At 36.5% G+C, this 25,566-nt stretch overlaps 1 protein-coding gene across 23 annotated transcripts in view; it reads right to left on the reverse strand.

The window, feature by feature from the left end:
• The window catches only part of Mco4 (Multicopper oxidase 4), an 826,935-nt gene that overhangs the window by 322,988 nt on the left and 478,381 nt on the right, over positions 1–25,566 (reverse strand). For 3 of the 23 annotated variants that reach the window (XR_010948361.1, XM_067758796.1, XM_067758792.1), the window contains exon 1: positions 14,126–14,417. The exons of 7 other annotated variants lie outside the window; for them this stretch is intronic. The gene's annotated coding sequence lies outside the window, so the exon portion shown is untranslated. 13 more of the 23 variants (XM_067758847.1, XM_067758797.1, XM_067758807.1 and 10 more) reach the window with 12 other exon arrangements.

The raw sequence follows: 25,566 nt of genomic DNA on the forward strand, positions 1-25,566 counted from the left end.
CCAGGGGTGACTCTAGAATGTGTTTGTACGATATGGGTATCAAATTAAAGGTATTAATGAGGGTTTTAAAAGGGAGTGGTGGTTGTTGAATAGGTGGTCGCATTTTCGAGATAACGCCATAAAGGTGGACCAGGGGTGACCCTAGAATTTGTTTGTACAATATGGGTATCAAAAGAAAGGTGTTAATGAGTATTTTAAAAGGAAGTAATCCTTAGTTCCATAGGTGGACGCCGTTTCGAGATATCGCCATAAAGGTGGGCCAGGGGTGACCCTAGAATTTTTTGTACAATATGGGTATCAAAAGAAAGGTGTTAATGAGTATTTTAAAAGGGAGTAATCCTTAGTTCCATAGGTGGACGCCGTTTCGAGATATCGCCATAAAGGTGGGCCAGGGGTGACTCTAGAATGAGTTTGTACGATATGGGTATCAAATTAAAGGTATTAATGAGAGTTTTAAAAGGGAGTGGTGGTAGTTGTAAATGTGAAATCGTTTTCCAGATATCGACCAAAATGTGGACCAGGGTGACCCAGAACATCATCTGTTGGATACCGCTAATTTATTTATATATGTAATACCTGCCATTTTTTAAGGGTTTTTTATTTCGCCCTGCAGAACTTTTTCATTTTCTTCTACTTAATATGGTAGTTGTCACAACCATTTTACAAAGTTTTTTCTAAAGTTATATTTCGCGTCAATAAACCAATCCAATTACCATGTTTCATCCCTTTTTTCGTATTTGGTATAGAATTATGGCATTTTTTAATTTTTCGTAATTTTCGATATCGAAAAAGTGGGCGTGGTCATAGTCGGATTTCGTTCATTTTTCATACCAAGATAAAGTGAGTTCAAGTAAGCACGGGAACTAAGTTCATTAAAGATATGCCGATTTTTGCTCAAGTTACCGTGTTAACGGCCATGCGGAAGGACAGACGGACGACTGTGTATAAAAACTGGCCGTGGTATCAACCGATTTCGCCCATTTTCACAGAAAACAGTTAACGTCATAAAATCTATGCCCCTACCAAATTTCAAAAGGAGTGGTTAATTTTTGTTCGACTTATGGCGTTAAAAGTATCCTAGACAAATTGAATGAAAAAGGGCGGAGCCACACCCATTTTGAAATTTTCTTTTATTTTTGTATTTTGTTGCACCATATCATTACTGGAGTTGAATGTTGACATAATTTACTTATATACTGTAAAGATATTAAATTTTTTGTTAAAATTTTACTTTAAAAAAAAAATTTTTTTTTAAGTGGGCGTGGTCCTTCTCCGATTTTGCTAATTTTTATTAAGCATACATACAGTAATAGGAGTAACGCTCCTGCCAAATTTCATCATGATATCTTCAACGACTGCCACATTACAGCTTGCAAAATTTTTAAATTACCTTCTTTTAAAAGTGGGCGGTGCCACGCCCATTGTCCAAAATTTTACTAATTTTCCATTCTGCGTCATAAGTTCAACTCATCTACCAAGTTTCGTCGCTTTATCTGTCTTTTGTAATGAATTATCGCACTTTTTCGGTTTTTCGAAATTTTCGATATCGAAAAAGTGGGCGTGGTTATAGTCCGATATCGTTCATTTTAAATAGCGATCTGAGATGAGTGCTCAGGAACCTACATACCAAATTTCCTCAAGATACCTCAAAATTTACTCAAGTTATCGTGTTAACGGACGGACGGACGGACATGGCTCAATCAAATTTTTTTTCGATCCTGATTATTTTGATATATGGAAGTCTATATCTATCTCGATTCCTTTATATATGTACAACCAACCGTTATCCAATCAAACTTAATATAATCTGTGAGCTCTGCTCAACTGAGTATAACAATAAATAGGAAAAACTTGAAATTTTAAAAAAATTGGCGTGGCACCGCCCCTATATTCCCTATAGCAGGAAATATTTCTAGAAAAATTGGACAAAATCGGTTAAAAACCACGCCCACTTTTATATAAAAGTTTTTAGAAGGGTGGTGGACGAAAATAATAAGCTATATCTTAGCGAAAAAAAAAGCTTTATATCAATAGAATTTTACCGTCTAAATTGTACCATAACATTAAATTGAAAACACTAAAATTTTTGAAAATGGGTGTGGCACCGCTCCTTTTATGACTAAGCATTTTTCTATGTTATGGGAACCATAACTCGAAGAAAAATTAATATATCGTAATGAAACTGTGCACACAGATTTTCATTATAGCAGAAAATATTTCTAATAAAAATGCACGGGATCGGGTAAAGCGCACGGCAACTTAGATATTAAACAAGTTTAAAGGGTCGTAGACTTGAATAAAAAGCTATAACTTAGCAAAAAATAGTTTTGAATCAATAATATTTCACTTATCAAGTTTTATTGTAAGCGGAAATGGGGAGACATTTTTTTAACGGGCGGTGCCACGTGTTATTTAGAAAAGTAATTTATCTGAAATGAAATGTACAATTGAAGCTCACGCTGAGTATATAATGTTCGGTTATACCCGAACTTAGACACCTTTACTTGTTAAGTATGTCGTTAATTTTTCTTAGATTTTTGTCCCAAAATGTTTCGTCGCTTATTGTTAAGATTTTATGTATGAGCTTTTTGCCGTATTTATTTTGTATTTTAGGGGTTGCGATGAGTAAAAATTTATTAGACGTCCGGACGATAAGGGTTTTGCATACCAATCAAATGCATTATTTTTGTGAGGAAGGGAATGCAACAGTCTTTTTCCATTTCATATGTGATTTAAATTTTATTGTGGTAATAGTTCAGGGCTTCTAGGATCTGTTCCACGTCATTTCTTTTTACTATCGCGAAGATGTCGTCTACATATTTGACTAGAAATTTTATGTTAATGTCAAGTTTTTCTTTAAGTGCCTTAAGTGTGTTGTCAAGTAGGTCGTCCATAATTATATCAGCTATTGTCGGGGAGAGAGGGTTACCCATAGACATGCCAAACGTGTGACCATAAATTGTGTCGTTGTATTCAAAATAATTGTTATCCAACAAGTAGAATCTTAATACGTCATGAAATTTGTTCTTTGGTATGTTTGTTGTGGATTTTATTTGGTCCCATTACTCCATTATTATTCGTATGGCGAGATTGGTGGGGATATTAGTGAACAGGGACACGACATCAAAGGACACTAGCACTTCTTCATCATCTACATGTATATTCGGAAGTTACATCTTTGATTTTATCTCCTATATATTTTGACAGTTGGTAACAAGGGACATTTACGGACGATGCGATAGGACGTAAGGGTATGTTGGGTTTATGGATTTTCGGTAATCCATAAAACCTTGGTGCAGTCGCTGCTGAACATGATAGCTTTTGCTTTTCTTTTATATTAATGTGTTTTTGTTTATAGAGATCATCTATTATTTTATTGTTTTTATTTTGTAATGTGTGTGTTGGGCCAGCCCTGACTTTTTTGTATGCATTTTTGTCTTCTAATAGATTGTTCATTTTATTTCTGCACTCACTCTTGTATTCCCCTTGTCTGCTTCCGTTATCATTATTTTGTCTTTGTGCAGGTTTAAAAAGAATTTGCTTTTGTTGTACGCTGCAGTGATGCATTTTTCCGCTGAGTTGTTTTTCATATTCCTCTTGAATTGGAGAATTCGTTTGCTCAGTTTGTTTCTCGCCATTTCCTTTTCGTTCTCATCATCTAATGCTTGAATAGTTTGTTCCATTTCTGTCATTATATGTATAGGAGAGAAATTCCTTTTTGTTGTAGGCAATGTAAATTTTTTACCCAGTGAGAGTTTCCATTTCACTTCCTCGGGAATTATTATATTCGTTGTATTAACAATCCAATCGTTATTCTCTTTTACTCCTAGGTTCCACAACAAAAGCAAAGCGTTTTAAACCTACACAAAGACAAAATAGAGATAACGGACGCAGACAAGGGGAATAAAACAGTGGTAATGTACAAGAGTGAGAACAGAAATAAAATGAACAATCTAGAGTTGTGATTTTTCGTTCATTTCAGAGATTCGCTTCTTTCGTTCTTTTTCTGATGAACGAACAAGTTGTTCTTTTTGTTCATCTGTTCTTTTTTCTTTCCAAGCAAATTTGTTCACTGCTGCTCGCACCCGCGAAAAACGCCAACAAGTATAGATGGGGGTGTGTATGCAGCATTGCTTTGTGTATGTATATTTAAATGTGTTATGAATAAATAACTACAGTATTTGTATAATTAACTTCAAAAAAAGTTACAAATTTCGGAAGATCCATGAAATTGAAAGAGTACAGACACAAATTGTAAATATGAACTTTTCAAATTTAATAAATGTAATCAATAGTTTCTTACAAAATATGTTTTCCCTAAATAGTCCATACCATTGTGAATGGAACTAAGTGTGATATCTTTTGTATAGACGTCAAAATTCTAAAGTGATTAGATCACCTGATTTGTAATTGACTATCGCTGTCTCATTCTGTATCTCTTTCTATCACCCGCTGAAGATAGGCGGCCCTATGCGCCGCCATATTGAACACCCTGTCAAAACGCCAAAAAGTAGCCATATTGAACATCCTGTCAGGCAGTTGACAGATAAGATACCACTTATGCGGCAGTTACCCACGAACGTACGTAGAAAAAACGTGTCAGCTGACACGACCTATCTTATGAGTGTGCAATGTAAATGAAAACTCACCGACGTGCAACGCCCGTACGTACGTAGCCCGGAACGTAGAAATCAAAACAATTTTGATTTTTTCCGTAGGAACGTGTCAGCTGATCGCTCTCTCACTAGACAGAGTTGCCTAGTAAACTTTTGTGCGCTAATTTTTGACCGTTTGCAATTTTATGCAAAAACGCCTAATTAAATTTTGAAAAATTGTGAAAATAATTCGAAATAATTATGTAAAAGTGCTGATTATAAATATTTAATCTATTTATACTTATTTAATAGTATTCCGGCCTTTTACAATACCAAAAATTAAATTGGAAAAAGTTGATGTTTCCAAAAGCATACATGCAAAATGGTCAATGGCAACAGTGCTTATCTGTAAACAATACACACACAAATATCTTATGTACATGTACACAGACGCACACATTGATTCCTACGGGCTTGAGAGTTCGGTCAAACGTGCTTCGTACGACAAACGGCCGTACGTACGGCACACGTCGGTGGGTAATTGCCGCATTAGTTTCATTCACAATGGTCCATACATTTATTGTCGTAGCAGTGCCACACACAAAGCTGACCACACATATCTTTAGTGTAAGTGGCATCATCGACATTCGTGCTCAATGTGAATTTCTGCGTATGTATGTATGAATTTACAATGTTCGCGAACGAGAAGAGAGAAAGAATAACATTAGATAAAACGAACTAAAAGAACAAACGAACTTAAAGAAAAAATAGAATCGAAATCGAAGATCTAGTTCACTTGTTCAGTTGAGTGACCCGGTCAATTAAACAAGTTCAGAACGAAACAACCCAACTCTAGAACAATCTATTAGAAGACAAAAATACATACAAAAAAGTCATGGCTGATTCAACACACACATTACAAAATAAAAACAATACAATTTTAGATGATAAAAACACATTAATATAAAAGAAAGCAAAAGCTATCATGTTCAGCAGCGACTGCACCAAGGCTTTATGGTTTACCGAAAATCCGTAAACCCAACATACCCTTACGTCCTATCGCATCGTCCGTAAATGTCCCTTGTTACCAGAATATATAGGATATAAAATCAAAGATGTAACGTCCGAAGAGTACAATGTCAAGAATGTGTTTAGTTTAAAGGAAAAACTCCAAAGTATACATGTAGCTGATGAAGAAGCGCTAGTGTCCTTTGATGTCGTGTCTCTGTTCACTAATATCCCCACCAATCTCGCCATACGAATAATAATGAAGAAATGGGACCAAATAAAATCCACAACAAACATGCCAAAGAACAAATTTCATGACGTATTAAGATTCGGCTTGTTGGATAACAATTATTTTGAATACAACGACACAATTTATGCTCAAACGTTTGGCATGCGTATGGGCAACCCCCTCTCCCCGACAATAGCTGATATAATTATGGACGACCTACTTGACAACACACTTGCGGCACTTAAAGAAAAACTTGACATTAACATAAAATGTCTAGTCAAATATGTGGACATCTTCCCGACAGTAAAAAGAAATGACGTTGAACAGATCCTAGGAGCCCTGAACAATTACCACAATAAAATTAAAGTCACATATGAAATGGAAAAAGACTGTTGCATTCCCTTCCTCACAAAAATAATGGAAATCTAGCATTTGATTGGTATGCAAAACCCTTATCGTCCGGACGTCTAATAAATTTTTACTCATCGCAACCACTAAAATACAAAATAAATACGGCAGAAGATCTCATACACAAAACCTTAACAATAAGCGACGAAAGCTTTTGGGACAAAAATCTAAGAAATATTAACGACATTCTTAAAAATAATAATTATCGGGACACTCTAATAAAAAGTCTAGTTGATACCATGGTATAAATATTACCAGGTAAAACCATTTACTCTTCTTGGCGGCCATAATGGTTTTTTGATTTTTAAAAAAAATTTGAAATCACTCTCTTAAACTTTGTGGAAATGCCAAACCAAAGTAAACACAAAAAAATTGTTGGTTTGTCATTTTCATTTTTTTTTATGCCAAAAAAATAAAATGCTTATGAAATAAGTGAAAAATATTTCGAAAAGTTTTGAAATCGGTTTTTATGTATGTATATGGCAAAAAAATTAGTTACCAATATAACGGATGCCTCAACAAAGATAAATTTTTGGGTCGGCACAAAATATGTATTTAGGTGAGCCAGTTCGTAGAAAAACGAATACACGATAAGTAGTGTTCGAATTGGATGGAAAGCTAGACCTTAATCTCCTGAGATATATATCACACCTAATTCTTATTATTAGTAGATATGTATCTCTTCCGTACTCCTTGGCGGTAAGTCGGGTCTTTCTTCTCGTCGCGCAGGCGCTGATACATTTCTAAACAATTTGTTGAATAAAATTCCTCAGAAGAGGATCGTTGCCTGATGCTTCCTTTTGCGGGAAACCACGATACAATTCTTGAATAGAAAATTCTGGAATGTGGCTGACCGTTGAGATTTCTTATTTTCTGGATATTTCCACCAGTAAAAAATTCGGGTTTGGATAAAATATAATATTAATGTTAGAACGCAAAAATATATGGTATCTCTATACGAGAGCATGAAACTGGTAATACGCGTCTAAAAATACCGAGAGAGGTGTCAAAAGACTCGTATTGACGTCGACAACAATAATCCTAATGCGGAAAATAAAAATTTTAGATCGTTCAAAAGATATTCATAATATTTTTGCGCGGAATACCTTTCCGCATTGGCGGCCTGTCGCCGCGCTTATAAAAAATTACCTTGGGTGGGTCCAACACCGGTTTGGATACCAAAACTATATCCGCGGAAAACACTTATGTTCACAATTTTTTTTGTGGTAACCGCAAAACCATTAAAATTACAACAACCACATGAAAATTTTCAAAATTTCTTTTGCAAATATCTCTTGACATACCAAAAATTGTTTACCTCCGCTTTCGGATTCGCGATCCTGAATCCAAAACGCGTCTTTTGATACCCTTCTTGATATTTTTGGACGTGTATTAAGAGTGTCATGCTGTCGTATAGAATTACCAAATATATTACGTTTGTTATATTTTTGTTATGAAAACAACAACAAAATAAAAAAAATAAAAATGTGAGAGCAGAGTCATTTCGGCTGTCATCGGTTTTACCTTGTAATATTTATACCATGGTTGATACCAAAATAATGGAAATAAGAAACGAACGAAATAAAACAACAATACAAAAAGAAAAAGAAACGAAACAATACTTTAGCATAACATACATCATGGAGAATGTCAGCAAAACACTAACCAACAACAAACACAATATTGCACTTCCCTACAAATCAAACCATACATTAGCTTCGTTCGGGTACTCCAGTTTTCTGTTGATTTTGCAAATTTTGCAGGTTTTTCTGTTCGCATACCCGGCTCTCCAACAAAAAATTAAAAAAAAGAGTATAGTGACATTTCATTTTGCTGTGAGCTGCAATTTTCTGTTGGTAAAATTTTTGCCAACAGCAATTTACAAACAGAAAAACAGCTGATCGAAAAACTGCTGGTTGTAACTTACGTAAATTGCGAAATTATTCAAGTATTGCAGGCGGAAAATAAAGCACGGAATAGGTATGTGTTAATGCAAATAATTAGGGCGAACAGCTGGATGAATTGGGCCTGGGGAACACTTAACTACTAAATTGTTTGAGCTTTCCATTTTTTCAACTTTTTATAATTTTTCGTACCGCCAAATAATTCATCAGTTGTTCGCAAATTGTGACAGTCTTTGATGGATTTCTGTTCGCGTACTTTTTTACATATTTTTCTCTATGAGAGGAAACAGCTTATTGTTGAGAGGGTTTTGGCTGCTTGTAAGTTTCTGTGGGAAAAATACGCGAACAAAGCTATTAGCGACAATATTTGCACAAACAAAAAGCCCAAATTGAAAAGCTGGAACAACTAAACAGTCACTAGGAGTTCGGCTTGCAGAACATGAAGCAGACATATGGAAGAAAAAACAAAGCACAGCATTATGTCAAAATACCACATAAACTGGGCAAGCAGCTGATCTAAGCAAGACAAAAATAATAGACAAAAACAAACGAGCAAAAGCCAGGTACACATTGGAAAGCCTGAGAATATTGCAAAGGAGAGACAAAACGATAAACAAAAAGGAAGATACAGATGATGTTGCTGCCTCCTACACTCTCTGTCTCTAAAAATAATCAAATTAGTATCATAAACAAATGAGCCAAGATCCCGTATTCCGGAATTGTTGTATTTGTAATCGAATTTGAAAAAACAAAGTTTGGTGACGTAGCGTTTTTGAAGTTTTTCGTCTTATTACATCTTTACATACTACGCCGGAGTAAAAATTTAATTTTCGGAGTATATTTTTTTTCCTTTTTGAAAGCGGGCGAACAACTAGCATCAAATTGATTTGGTGGCTTAGCAAATCCTTCGATTGTGTTTTTACCGTGAAATGTTTCTCAGCAAAAAAGTTATCTGCCTTATCAAGTGCACATGGAGCCGGTTTCAAGACTGGGACAGATTTCTGTAGGAACGATAATGGTGACATGATAACTGACGTACAGAGTGTGGGGGAAGACGAACCCGATACCCCGATGGCCGATGATGAAAAATACGTTCCGACATCCGACAATGGTGAAGTGAGAATAGCAATATCACGGCTAAAAAATCACAAGGTGCCCAGTAATGACGGGATACCCGCGGGCTGTATGAAGGCGAAGAGTTGGTATAAAATAAAGAAGCAAAAAAGTGGGTCTTGCAGTAAATGTGGACAAGACGAAGTACTTGCTGTCATCGCGGGCTTGTAGTCACGACACTGTTGACGAATGTAAATTCGAGACTGTGAAGGATTTCGTCTCTTTGGGAAGCAGCATTAAAAGCAAAAACAATGACGGCCTAGAAATCGAATGGAGAATAATTCCTGCCAAGAAGTGCTTCTTTAGGCAATTGAAAAGTAAAGTCTTTTCTCGACGAACAAAATTCGTATTCTACAAGTCACCCATCATACCTGTCCTAATGTATGGCCCGGAATCATGAATGGTGTCGACAGAAGATGAGATGGCTCTTGGAGTATTGGAGAGAAAGGTTCTCCGGGAGATTTATAATCCTATCCGTGATGTCGACTGCGGGTATCGAAGGAGGTATAATGATGAGTTATATGAGCTTTTCGAAGATATGAAGATAGTGTAGCGAATAAAAACAGAAAGTTTCGCTAGCTAGGTCATGTTATGCGGATGAACTAATACGCTCCGGCAGTTTGTAAATATACGAAAGGGAAGATCTTTACTGACTTAGGAGAGACAGTTGGAGGAAGATTTGACCTCGCTTGGTGCTCCCAATTGTTATCGCAAAACAGGGCTAGCTGACCTTACTGACTCAACGTACATTATTTTTATATAAAACTTCAAGAAGGGCTGTATGTTGAATTTTGGCAGGATTTACAGATCGCTTCCGGGCACATTTTTTGCTTACATTTTACTCCTTCTATTATCATTCCGTACGAAAAATGTACAAAAACTGTGAGTAAAATGTGAACAAAGATGTCTTAAGACACGAACAATAAATCCACGGCATTTCATCCAATCGTCACTTATAATCAATCAGCTTTTCCTACGTATTAGTAGTATACTATTTAGGTAGTGATACTATTTCGTTTTCAACTCGACCCCAATAAACCTTTGAGATAAAAAATGTAGTAGGAGGTATGAGCGGATAAAAATACTCCGATTGGAATAAAGTCTGAACACTGCGTTAGCAACGAAACATGTTGTCAAAAGCGTGACGTCACGCCGATAAAATTTATTTCCCAGCTAACTATGATTTTTTTCCTCTTTAATTTTTTAAATTTTAATTTTATGTGAGTGTTTTACGTAATGTTTTATGTGTTATAAAATACAATTATTCATATATTTGTTTGTATGTAAGATTGTGATCAATAATGTTTGAATGTTAGGTTTCCTCATATTAATGTATTGTTTTTGTTTTTGTTATTAAATACAGAGTTCACCCTTGAAAAAGCTAGAGAGACTAGCGAAACGTCGGGTTGAAAAGGTGAAATAAGTTGTTTTATTTGCAACAAACGCTAAATGGTCAAAAGAGCCTAACAAAAAATCCTAGTTAATACTAATTATAAATTGACCGGAAAAATTATACAATAAATAAATTCCGTATACTAACTGCTTTTAAAAGTCATTATTGTGCAAGTTTTTACATATTTTAACAAAAGGTAGGTAAATGCGGTATTAATTTCTTTTTTTTTCTGTTATTCTTGTACCCCTTAATTGACCATCAACTTGAGAAATAATATCATGAGCCAAGTCTGGGGTTAGTCGGTACAGCTTTCGAAACTCCGTTGCATTCAAGTAGAATGGGTTATCTACTTCTCTTAGAAGGTGTCTGTCCACTGGCAATGGACTTAGTAAATCTTCATCTTGTGATAAAACGTACGCCAAGTACTCAATTGCCATTTGATTTATAAAGCAGCTTTTCGTGTCTGAAATTATTTAATTAATATTGCGATTTTCTTTTTTAACTAAAATTGACAGAAATATTAATTTCTCGATTTTCAACACAGCCAATTTACTTGCCGTTTATTTAACAACACAGCTGATCGTCGATAAACAAATATCGATACAAAATAGTTTCTGAATAACGAAATCGTTATAGTTATTGATTCGTAAATAAAGCGATGGCAAATGTCGTTAAAAAAGTGAATTCCATTACCGATATACATTTACCTGTAGTGGAATTCACTAACTTTTTTAACGATATTTGCCTTCGCTTTATTTGCGAATCGATAACTATAACGATTTCGTTATTCAGCAACTATTTTTTTATCGATATTCGTTAATCGACGATCAGCTGTGTTGCTAAATAAACGGCAAGTGAATTGGCTGCGTTAAAAATCACGAAATTTACATTTCGGCCAATTTCAGTTTAAAAAAAATCGGAACTTTAATTAAAAACTTTCAAACACGAAAGTTGCTTTATTTATAAATCAAATGGCATTTGAGTACTTAGCATACGTTTTATCACAAGATTAAGGGTTACTAAGTCCATCGCCAGTGGACAGACATCTTCTTAGAGAAGTAGATAACCCATTCCACCTGAATGCAACGAAGTTTCGAAAGCTGTACCGAATAACCCCAGACTTGGCTCATGATATTATTTCTCAACTTGATGGTCAATTAAGGGATACAAGAATAACTGCGATATCAACAGAAAAAAAAATTTATTCTGCATTTACTTTTATTTTGTTAAAATAGGTAAAAGCTTGCACAATAATGACTTTTAAAAGCAGTTAGTGGAATTTGTTTATTTTTGCCATTCCTTTTGTGCTTTTCGCATTTTTTAGGTTTCGTTAAGCTGTGCTGCCACCTTTCTACTATTTTAAATGTCATTTATTGCGAGTCGTTAAAACTAAGTTAGTGAATAATACAATCGATAAGGCAAGCGACAAAATCGTGAATTAAAATCTCGACAAATCGCATCGTTATAAGTTAGTGAATTCCACTACTGATGTGATGATATTCTCAACAGATTCATTCAAATTAGTTGCATCATTAGCTACTACTCCTACACTTACTTTATCTGAATGAACGTCGTTTGTGTACAATACCATATCTTCGGCAGGGTTGTCAAAAAAATCAATTAGCTTTGGTTCCGGCTCCTCACAAACATTCCTCTTCTCGATGAATACAACATCACGACATACAATGATTTTACTATTTTCTGGATTATACAAACAATAACCCTTGCTAGTTTCAGAATAACCGATCATTATGTATTCTTTACCTTTTGCTCGAAAATTTCGCGACTAATTTTTATGAATTGCCACCACCACTGAACCAAAAACTATTAGATGGGAAACACCCGGCTTTGTACCTGCTCTACGATTACGAAGATATACGGCAGTTCGTATTGCTTCCGCCCAAGCCTTGCATAATTTAACATGGCCCTGGCCATTTCAACCAAAGTTCTTTTGGCACGTTCTGTTACCCCCGTTTTGTTGCGGAGTGTAAGGTACGGTCAATTGCCGTTGAATGCCATTTTGTTTTAAAAATATATCAAACGCATTTGATATGTACGTATTCGCGCCCGTTGGGCTTTTGTTTAATTGTCTGGTCAACGCCTTAGATTGATGGGGAGTGTATTAGTGTTGTTATTACTTAGTGTAAGTATTGTTTTCAATAAAATCGTTTAACTAAAAATTTTTTTAGTATTTTATTTAATGTTATTGTTGTACCGTCTATGTCAACGTGCCCACGATCTACAACGTTTATACAATTTACGCCTGCCAAACAAATATTTTCTCTACATTTTTGATAGTTTTTGAACGAACTGTGCACACAACATAAATGCGACATCGCGCCGCTGTCAGCGCAGCAAACATTCGTACTGATTCTCCTAGTTGGTGGTTGTTTTGCGCTTAGCACAAAACACGAACGATCATCGTTCTCTTTTCGACACTCAGTTTTCTTGCCATTGCATGTAACAGCGAAATGCTCTCGTTTACCGCAATGAAAACAATTCACGTTTTTGTTGTTTTTATTGCTTTTATTACCCGAACCATTAGCACTGCTGGACAATTTTTTTACTGGTTTGTTCAAGTTTGTAGTTTTGTATGAACGTGCTTGCATTAACGCGTCTGTTCCTTTTTCGTTTTTAACATCATTATCATACTGCCGCGCGCCTTCTTCTAACAATTTAATTTTTTACTGTATTAAATGTAGGCAACGTATCGCGAGTCTCCATTGCTACAACAACATTTTCATATTGTGCAGGCAAACTTGCTAGCAAAATTATAACTAAAATTTCGTCTGTGATTTCTACACCTATGACTGCAAGCCCCTCTTTAATTTTGCAAAACTCGTTTACGTGATTTGCCACTGGAGTACCATATGACATACTAAGACACAACAAACTTTTAAACAATAAAACTTTTCGCGCCGGCCCTTGTGGCTGATGGATATTGCGCAGCTTATCCCACGCTACCATGCGATTTTTATGTTCTTCACATGAATTATTTGTGTTGGGGTTCAAAAGACGCGTTTGGGTCCCAGGATATCGAATCCGAAAACGGAAATAAAAACTTGTATTCGTGTCAAAAGATATTTCCAAACAACCAAAAAATGGTCCCGGAGCGCTCCGAAACCGGGATTGGGATCCATAGTATTTTTGCGCAGAACATCTTTCTGCATTGGCGGTATTCGGCTACGCTTATTAAAAATTACCCTGGGTGGGTCCAACACCGGCTTGGACACCAAAACTATATCCGCGCAAAACACTTTTACACACAGTTTTTTTTGTGGGTACACCAAAATCATCAAAATTACAACAGCCACATGAAAATTTTCAATTTTGTTTGCAAATGTCTCTGGAAAGAAATAAAATTTTAAATTTCCGCTTTCGGATTCGCGATCATGGGTCAATAGCGCACCTCTTGACACCCCTCCCGATATATTTTACGTGTAATAAGAGTGTCATACTGTCGTATAGATCTAACCTGGTCATTACATCCGATTTGCTTTCATGACCACAAACAGCCCCCACAAATCAGAGTGTACTAGCACGCTATTCATTTGAAAAAGCAAATTCATTTTGATGTTTTAAATTAAACTTATTAATGCACTGACCAACGGCACAATAACTCACGATATTCTTTTAAACATAATACATTTATTATGACCGACACACAGCGAACAGTTGAACCTTAAATGCGCTAACTATTTTAATTAAACTTTTTACGCTGCGAACGCGCTCCGAGCGCGCTCCGAGCCTATAACCTGTTGAGTTGATTTATTTCACTAGACTGTGAAGAATGTACAATTGAAGAAAGGCAGTTTGGTACGAGCAAATATGTGAGAGAGATGGGTGAAGAAGATAGTGAGGGGGAGTGTTGCCACATATTAAAAATAATTACCAATTTATTTCCAACATATGGAATGCTTCGTAAGCGCCCAGTTATATTTTACATGAAAACTTCTAACCACTGAAGATCCTATGTTTAAGCAACATCAAAATACATACTTTAGAAAAAAGACACTGAGTAATTGCGAAACGTGAGAATAGAATAGAAAAAAGATTGTGGTGGGGAAGGTGGAAAGGGAGAGAGATGGGAGACCGAGAGCAATAAGAACAAGTAAGGAAGGCTAACTTCGGGTGTAACCGAACATTATATACTCAGCTGAGAGCTTTGGAGACAAAATAAGAGAAAATCACCATGTAGGAAAATGAACCTAGGGTAACCCTGGGATGTGTTTTATGACATTAGTATCAAATGGAATGTAATAAAAAGTGTTTTAAAAGGGTGTATATTGGAACGATTTTCCGTCATCCCTTGTCAAATTTGGTTTTGAGACAAACCGGTTTCGGCGTTGTGCCATCGTCAGTGTCGATTTTCGTTCTAATCTGTTGTTGTCGTTTGTCCTGTATTTATAGTTCGTAGGTATATGAGCAGGTATTGTCAAATTGATGCTTGTGTATATTTAGTTATTTGTATGTGCTGTGTATTCATTTAGAACCGAGGGTGGTTTACTAATCGATTTGTGTGGCTGACTGGGGTAGGTAGAAATCTGTGATTTTAGTCGTTTGACCTTCTTTGTCGATTTTTTGTTTTGGTGTGTTAATTGTTTTGTGTTTATTTGTTGTTGTGTGTTTGTCTGCTGTACCTGTGTGATTAAGTTGTTTCCTGTAAACAAGTTTTAAAGGCTCAAATATTGTGTCAGAAATTGTGTTTATCTGTTCGTTTATTATTCTACCGTCGAATGTTTTCTGTTTGTAGATTTCCATGTTTTCGAGTACGTTGAGACGTCGGCCCTTTTCCTGTATGTGAAGAACCCTAACTGTTTTATTGATGTTTGCTGGGGAACATTCATTCTCGACCATGTGATTCGCGAAGTTAGACTCGGGTATAATGTTTGGATTCCGTATTATTTTCAATTCAACAATAAAATATATAGACAAACAAACGGTCTTGGAATGGGAAGCCCCACATCAGCAATTCTTATGGAAGTTTTCATGCAAAATCTGGAAGGAAAGTACATACAGGAGCTGAAGTCCAAATTAGGCGTGTCATTTTATGCTAGATACGTGGATGACATAATATGCGTTTTAACTACTAATAACGAAGAGCTTGTACTGGAGTCCCTCAACAAGCAGCACGGAAATATAAAATTTACAATGGAAACCGAAAAAGACGGAGGAATCAACTATCTAGACCTCACGATAAATATTGATAAAGAAGCCAAAAGGTTTAACTATGACATATATAGAAAGTCAACGGCCACCGATACAATAATACACAATACCTCAAATCACCCTCAACAGCATAAAAATGCAGCATTAAGGCACTTGGTACATAGACTTGAAAGAACACCGCTTACACAAGAGGCATATAAGAGAGAACTTGAGGTCATATATAATATCGCTGCGAACAACGGATATAAAAAAGCACTAGTAGATAAGCTCAGAAGGACAAATGGAGAACCAAAAAGAAATAATGAAAAGGAAAATAATAGCTGGACGACTATGACATATACTGGAAAAGCAACATATAAATTGGCAAACTTCTTCAAAAAATACAACATTAACACAGCATTCAAAACATCGAACAATCTATGGCGAAAACTAAGAACTAACATTAACTCAGAGGATCGGTTTAGCAGCCACGGCGTATACAAGCTCACCTGCGGATGCCAGCATAGTTACATAGGACAAACAGGACGGCAAATAAGAACAAGGTTCAGAGAACATATTAGAGATTACAACAAAAAAATACGGAATCCAAACATTATACCCGAGTCTAACTTCGCGAATCACATGGTCGAGAACGAATGTTCCCCAGCAAACATCAATAAAACAGTTAGGGTTCTTCACATACAGGAAAAGGGCCGACGTCTCAACGTACTCGAAAACATGGAAAACTACAAACAGAAAACATTCGACGATAGAATAATAAACGAACAGATAAACACAATTTCTGACACAATATTTGAGCCTTTAAAACTTGTTTACAGGAAACAACTTAATCACACAGGTACAGCAGACAAACACACAACAACAAATAAACACAAAACAATTAACACACCAAAACAAAAAATCGACAAAGAAGGTCAAACGACTAAAATCACAGATTTCTACCTACCCCAGTCAGCCACACAAATCGATTAGTAAACCACCCTCGGTTCTAAATGAACACACAGCACATACAAATAACTAAATATACACAAGCATCAATTTGACAATACCTGCTCATATACCTACGAACTATAAATACAGGACAAACGACAACAACAGATCAGAACGAAAATCGACACTGACGATGGCACAACGCCGAAACCGGTTTGTCTCAAAACCAAATTTGACAAGGGATGACGGAAAATCGTTCCAATATACATCATTTATCCACCCTGTCGGAAAATCAACCAAACAAGATAAGTTTTAAAAGGGATTGGACCAAAGTTCTACAGGTGGACGACTTTTAGAGAAACCGCCATAAAGGTGAACCAGGGGTGACTCTAGAATGTGTGTGTACGATATGGGTATCAAACTAAAGGTGTTAATGAGTATTTTGAAAGGGATTGGGCCTTAGTTCTATAGGTGGACGGCTTTTCGAGATATCGCCATAAATGTGGACCAGGGGTGACTCTATAATGTGTTTGTACGATATGGGTATCAAATTAAATGTATTAATGAGGGTTTTAAAAAGGAGTGAACCTTAGTTGTATATGTGAAGGCTTTTTCGGGATGTCGGACCAGGGTGACCCAGAACATCATCTATCGGGTACCGCTAATTTATTTATATATGTAATACCACGAACAATATTCCTGTCATGATTCCAAGGGCTTTGGATTTCGCCCTGCAGAACTTTTGCATTTTCTTCTCCTTAATATGGTAGATCTCACACCCATTTTACAAAGTTTTTTCTAAAGTTATATTTTGCGTCAAAAAACCAATCCTATCACCATGTTTCATCCCTTTTTTCGTATTTGGTATGTAATTATGGCATTTTTTTCATGTTTAGAAATTTTCGATCTCGAAATAGTGGGCGTGGTCATAGTCGGATTTCGCCCATTTTTAATACCAAGATAAGGTGAGTTCAGATAAGTATGTGAACTAAGTTTAGTAAAGATATGTCGATTTTTGGTCAAGTTATCGTGTCAACGGCCAATCGGAAGGACAGGCATTAAAAGTATTCCAGATAAATTAAATAAAAAAGGGCGGAGCCACCTCCATTTTGAAATTTTCTTTTATTTTTATATTTGGTTGAGTCATATCATTACTGGAGTTGAATGTTGACGTAATTTACTTATATAACGTAAAGATATTCAATTTCTTGTTAAAATTTGACATTTAAAATTATTATTTTTTTTTTAAGTGGGCGTGTTCGTTATCCCATTTTGCTAATTTTAATTTAGCACACATATAGTAATAGGAGTAATGTTCCTGCCAAATTTCATCATGATATCTTCAAGGACTGCGAAATTACAGCTTGCAAAACTTTTAAATTACTCTATTTTAGTTTCTATTCTGCGTCATAAAGTCAAATCACCTATCAAGTTTCATCGCTTTATCCGTTCTTGGTAATGAATTATGGCAGTTTTTCCCTTTTTCGAAATTTTCGATATCGAAAAAGTGGGCGTCGTTAAAGTCCGATTTCGCTCATTTTAAATAACGATCTGAGATGAGTGCCCAGGAACCTACATACCAAATTTCATTAAGATACATGCCTCAAAATTTACTCAGTTTGCGGACAGACGGACGGACGGACATGGCCAAACGAATTTCTTTTTTCGCTGAGATCATTTTGATAATAGAAGTCTATATCTATCTCGATTAGTTTATGCCGTTACAGGGTACCGTTATACGAACAAAATTAATATACTCTGTGAGCTCTGCTCAGCTGAGTATAAAAAGATTAGCGAGATTGGAAAAGACGAAAAATTGATAGAGTTATCGAAGAGCAAAGAGTAAAGTAAAGATAAAGGGAACGAAAATGAAGAAATAAGAAAAATAAACCGAAAAAAAGGATTTTTGTGCTTTTGGAGCCAGAACTAGCCCTTTTTTGCGCTTAGCTCCAAAAATTCTGATTTAGCCCCTAGCTCTTTTTTTGGCCATTTTTAAAATGTTTGCCCCTTTTTGGCTCCAAATCTATTTCGGCAATACGTATTGTGAAATTTGTAATGTGTTTTATGTGTGTCGAAGTTTTATTTTACTTGTTTTTCTATGTATGATGTGGCAACTTGGTACTCAACTGATAACAAAAACTTTAATCGATAAACTGTGTCATGAGGTTGTACATTTGCTTTCCAGCCTGTGCTACAGCACAGTGTCACCTTCTAAGAGTTTCGACCCTTTAACTTCAGATTATAATACAATTTTTGTCTTCCGTACCTTATTTTCATTATACCTTTGAAGAATATATACGAATTAAAAAAGAAGATAAATGTATAGACGAATTCATTGAATGAAAGATACGTAATATATGTCGCGACTTCATAATTAAACTAATAGAGCAATTAAGGCAACCCTTGCCGTACAATATAGAAAAGCTTGGCAAAATAGATTTATTTTCGGTTGAAAACGCATTGAGAATTGTAAAACCTTAATGGTTTTCATATTTCCCAAAGAAAAAAAAAACAAGTATAGTTCTGATAAAATAGCGAGATTACAAATACAGTGGAAAAATATCTGAGCGTAGCAATAATAATAATTCATCTTCTGAGGACGGAATCATAGATTTTGATGTCTAAGGCCCTTCAAACATATCTCGTCCCAACATAAACTTGAATATCGTACACGTGTATTTTAATAGTGATTCGTACACCCATAGTCGTATTTTTGGCGAACCTATAGCCGTGCCGTCATCGTAACAGTGTCAAATATACTGCTTACTATTTAACGATACCTTACCCCCAAAAGGCAAAACAAAAGTTAAACAAGTAAGGAAGGTTAAGTTCGGGTGTAACCGAACATTACATACTCAGTTGAGAGCTATGGTGACAACATAAGGGAAAATAACCATGTAGGAAAATGAACCGAGGGAAACCCTGAAATGTGTTTGTATGACATGTGTAACAAATGAAAGGCATTAAAGAGTATTTTATGAGGGAGTGGGCCATAGTTCTATAGGTGGACGCCATTTAGGGATATAGCCATAAAGGTGGATCAGGTTGACTCTAGAATGCGTTTGTACGATATGGGTATCAAATGAAAGGTGTTAATTAGTATTTTAAAAGGGAGTAATTCTTAGTTCCATAGGTGGACGCCGTTTCGAGATACCGCCATAAAGGTGGACCAGGGGTGACCCTAGAATTTGTTTGTACAATATAGGTATCAAAAGAAAGGTGTTAATGAGTGTTTTAAAAGGGAGTGATGCTTAGTTCCACAGGTGGACGCCGTTTCGAGATATCGCCATAAAGGTGGACCAGGTGTGACCCTAGAATTTGTTTGTACGATATGGGTATCAAATTAAAGGTATTAATGAGGGTTTTAAAAGAGAGTGGTGGTAGTTGTATAAGTGGTCGCCTTTTTGAGATATAGCCATAAAGGTGGATCAGGTTGACTCTAGAATGCGTTTGTACGATATGGGTATCAAATGAAAGGTGTTAATGAGTATTTTAAAAGGGAGTAATCCTTAGTCCCATAGGTGGATGCCGTTTCGAGATACCGCCATAAAGGTGGACCAGGGGTGACCCTAGAATTTGTTTGTACAATATGGGTATCAAAAGAAAGGTGTTAACGAGTATTTTAAAAGGGAGTAATCCTTAGTTCCATAGGTGGACGCCGTTTCGAGATATCGCCATAAAGGTGGACCAGGGGTGACCCTAGAATTTGTTTGTACAATATGGGTATCAAAAGAAAGGTGTTAATGAGTATTTTAAAAGGGAGTGAGCCTTAGTTCTATAGGTGGACGCCGTTTCGAAATATCGCCATAAAGGTGGACCAGGGTTACTCTAGAATGTGTTTGTACGATATGGGTATCAAATTAAAGGTATTAATGAGAGTTTTAAAAGGGAGTGGTGGTAGTTGTATATGTGAAGGCGTTTTCCAAATCGCGACCAAAATGTGGACCAGGGTGACACAGAACATCATCTGTTGGATACCGCTAATTTATTTATATATGTAATACCTGCCAAGATTTTAAGGGTTTTTTATTTCGCCCTGCGGAACTTTTTCATTTTCTTCTACTTAATATGGTAGGTGTCACAACCATTTTATAAAGTTTTTTCTAAAGTTATATTTCGTGTCAATAAACCAATCCAATTTTTTTTTAAATTATCTTCTTTTAAAAGTGGGCGGTGCCACGCCCATTGTCCAAAAGTTTACTAATTTTCTATTCTGCGTCATAAATTCAACTCATCTACCAAGTTTCGTCGCTTTATATGTCTTTGGTAATGAATTATCGCACTTTTTCGGTTTTACGAAATTTTCGATATCGAAAAAGTGGGCGTGGTTATAGTCCGATATTATTCATTTTAAATAGTGATCTGAGATGAGTGCTCAGGAACCTACGTACCAAATTTCATCAAGTTACCTCAAAATTTACTCAAGTTATCGTGTTAACGGCCATGCGGAAGGACAGACGAACGACTGTGTATAAAAACTGGGCGTGACATCAACCGATTTCGCCCGTTTTCACAGAAAACAGTTATCATCATAAAATCTATGCCCCTAGCAAATTTCAAAAGGATTGGTTAATTTTTGTTCGACTTATGGCGTTAAAAGTATCCTAGACAAATTAAATGAAAAAGAGCGGAGCCACGCCCATTTTGAAATTTTCTTTTATTTTTGTATTTTGTTGCACCATGTCATTACTGGAGTTGAATGTTGACATAATTTACTTATATACTGTAAAGATATTAAATTTTTTGTTAAAATTTTACTTTAAAAAAAATTTTTTTTTAAAAGTGGGCGTGGTCCTTCTCCGATTTTGCTAATTTTTATTAGGCGTACATATAGTAATAGGAGTAACGTCACTGCCAAATTTCATCATGATATCTTCAACGACTGACAAATTACAGCTTGCAAAAATTATAAATTACCTTCTTTTAAAAGTGGGCGGTGCCACGCCCATTGTCCAAAATTTTACTAATTTTCTATTCTGCGTCATAAATTCAACTCATCTACCAAGTTTCGTCGCTTTATCTGTCTTTGGTAATGAATTATCGCACTTTTTCCGTTTTACGAAATTTTCGATATCGAAAAAGTGGGCGTGGTTATAGTCCGATATCATTCATTTTAAATAGCGATCTGAGATGAGTGCTCAGGAACCTACGTACCAAATTTCATCAAGTTACCTCAAAATTTACTCTAGTTATCGTGTTAACGGACGGACGGACGGACGGACATGGCTCAATCAAATTTTTTTTCGATCCTGATTATTTTGATATATGGAAGTCTATATCTATCTCGATTCCTTTATATATGTACAACCAACCGTTATCCAATCAAACTTAATATACTCTGTGAGCTCTGCTCAACTGAGTATAAAAAAATGTATTTTTGTTATTAAAAAGTATAAAATGAACTACAAAAACAGTATTATTTATGTACCTCTCTTGTACCTTATTTTTTTGTGAGTTTACTGTACCTTAGGTTATGTTGAACTGGCTGGTCCATGAGCACCTCACATAGACTGATTGAGCCCGTAGTGTTATCAAAAGTTTGTTTTAAAGACCAAACTGAAAAACCTTATCAAAAACCAGAACCTATGTTATAAAAAACCTCCGTCCTCTTGGCAAATACTCGAAGCTCCCTAGGACTTAAGCCACTTGCTGCTTCTAGATCTGACAGATGTATCACTTCTAATAGCTGGTCTTAGCCTGGCAAGTGCAGGGCACGAGCACAGAACGTGTTCGATCGTTTCCTCCTCCAACCCACACTTCCTACATCTGCTATCACTGACCAAGCCTAATTTAAAGGCATGTGACGCCAGAAGGCAGTGTTCAGTCAGAATACCTGTCCTCTCCTTTTAATGATAGAAGCAACTTTGTTAGTCTAAGGTTGTAAGACCTACAGATAATCTTCGACACTTCAAAGCACCGCGCTTGAACCCACGCCTTTCCCGCTTGGTCGATCCTGTGCACCTCTCGCCTTCGTTTAATCTCGTCCAGTCTAATTGGGACGTCTACGGAGCAAGCTTCAAGGGATGCGCCCTTTTTAGCTAGTTCATCCGCTTTTTCATTCCCATCTATTCCCATATGGCCTGGGACCCAATATAGATGTATGCTTCTCCCTGTCCCGAATCTCTCCAGAGACTGCTTATGCGAGATTATTGCCTTAATTGCTGCTTGACTGTCAATATAAAAGTTAACACGGTTGCAGCTTAAGCTATTCTCTTCTAGGGTTTCTACTGCTTTGGTTACGGCTAATATTTCCGCTTGGAAAACGCTACAGTAATCCGGCAGCCTGTAAGATCTGTCATTTCTCGATCAGCACAGTATACCGCAGACCCTACTCTTTCCACTACTTTGGAACCATCTGTGTACACATGTATCGCCTCGTCCGCCATTTGCGCACCATTGCGCCACCTCTATTGTGGCCTTAAGATCCCGCTCGTCTTGTGATTAATGACGCTATACTACTATGGCCATATGGTCGGCGCTCAAGCTGCCCCGAGGCACCGAGCCTGGTTGCAGTTGTTAATGCTATGTTCTTTGCTACCAGGTCTACAGATGGGATGTGCAGAATGGCATACAGTGCAGCCGTCGGGGTTGTTTTCAGGGCTCCCGTAATTCTAAGCATCGATAGTCTGCATACCCCTCTAATTGTTTGAGGTATGTGGTTTTTTGTGTGGCTTTCCACCAAACAAGAACTCCATTGTATAGAATAAGGCTTACAATCGCTGTAAAAACCCAATGAGACAGAGAGGGCAATAAGCTCCACGTACACCCCAGCATTGACTTTCAACACGACATTAGATGCCCAGGTATGAATATCCCGAAGCGCCCGATCCATCAAAGAACTAATCGTTGGAAGGCGTTTCCACTTATGACTATGACGTCATCTGCGTAAGCCGTAAGTTTTACGGGCCCCTCATCGAATCGCCTGAGCAGTTGGTTGATGACCAGCGTCCACAGTAGAGGTGATAGCACCTCTCCTTGCGGGGTGCCTCTGTCCACTGATTTCGTGGCCTCGTACCATCCCCATTGTAATGTAATTGTCCTGCAATTTAACATGCAGCCGATCCATCTGATTAAGGCTGAAAGCCCCGGCAATTTCCAAGAAGACTCCTAGAGCATATTCCTTATATTCCAGGGATTTCTCTATGCTTATTACCAACCTATTACTGTACCTTTTTTATATCTTTGTTTAAGTTTGATTTGAAATAAGTGTGAAAACTTACATTAAAAAATATATGTAAATACCCTATATGGCTTTTTTTCCAACGGGTTTTGGATTTTCTTGAAGAAATTTAACTCTTTCTAGACCATATTTTTTAGATTCTAGCCCCAAAGGAATTTTTTTTCTGCCAACACTGCTGGTTCCTAGCTGGTATTAAAGCTGCCACCAGTGTATTAATGGTCAATACTGTTATGGCAATGACGAGTATAGCTGAAAAAAAATATTGTGTGGACACTCAGTTTTTGCACCATAGATGAATGGATTAGCAACTTTTTGTTTCGAGAGAGCGCTGTCAAAATTCTCATTTTTGTCAATGATGCCACTCCAAACAAAAATTAATAGATCTGAATATGGGAATTTTTGACATACATTTCGGCGATTATAGTTTCAATCATTTAATAAAATGATAGTCGTAAAATATTCATTTCTGTAAACTTATTTTACAATACCACAGTTAGAGTTAAATATAAACAAATCTAAGTAAAATTTATATTTTGATTACATTAATTAGTCAAATATTGTAACGCATTTAGCTCATCATTTAATGGATAGGGCTTATCCTACATGTCTGACGTTCCAGGTTCTGTGATCAAAATGGACTGGTTGCATCGGGACTTCATATTTACAAAACCTGTTTTTAGTGATAACTTTTGAATGGGAAATAATATTTACCCTCCGCCTTCGAACTAATAATATTTACACTAAAACAAGTATTTTTAGCCATTTGCCCATAATTTTTGAACGCTATTCTTCAGTTGTAGGTCAAACTAAAGTTTACCGACATTTTTGGCCCGTTTTTCGTTTTAGCTGACACATTTTTTGTTCTGGCACCCGCTTCAGCTGGCGCGAGGGATTTATCTGTGATTGTTGCCAGCACAAATTTGAGATAAATCCCTCGTGAGAGCCAAAAAATGAGAGTGTTTCGTATCAAGTCATCTTTGTTTTCCACTGTGAATGCAGATGCCGGATGGATTGTTTCGATGTCTTTCCTGTGTTCAGGTTCAGTATCTTCACTTAAAATGATCCGAACACCCCGAAGCTGTTGAAAGAGTCTAAGCAAATATAGTGATAGGTATTTTTGACGCAGTTCTGGCTACCAAACAGTTTTACCATGAGTTTGTGATTCTTAAATTTATGCACCTCATACACTGATCACCAGGGATGCAAGTTTCTGATAGAACTGATAGGATATTCCTTCTTAAGTGAACTCGGCTTTGGTCAATTTTCAAGACATCTACCTTCCTTGCATTTTGCATTATCACTGCAGCACTCTTTGAAGAACTCATTTTTGAATCAGTTTCTTGTGCTTAGCAATTCCGATCCCGCTCACAAAATTAGTTTTGAAGGTTCGGTTGAGAAAGTTTTCCTTGTTACCTCTAAACTTTACGTCTGTAGCCCGTCAGGCCGTCGAAGCTTATTCAAACGGTCATGTAGGACATTTGTTAAGCTTACTACATCAATGGCCCGATCGGATATCAGATTTTACGTGGTGCATCAAATCGCCGGTCTGTATTAAGTATATATAATATGTAATGGATATATATGGATATGTATGATCGACTGATTGGAGGAATCACAGAAAAATAACAAATAAGGTG

This window comes from Eurosta solidaginis, chromosome 1 (assembly GCF_040869045.1).
Source record: "Eurosta solidaginis isolate ZX-2024a chromosome 1, ASM4086904v1, whole genome shotgun sequence".
In the NCBI taxonomy this organism is placed as follows: domain Eukaryota; kingdom Metazoa; phylum Arthropoda; class Insecta; order Diptera; family Tephritidae; genus Eurosta; species Eurosta solidaginis.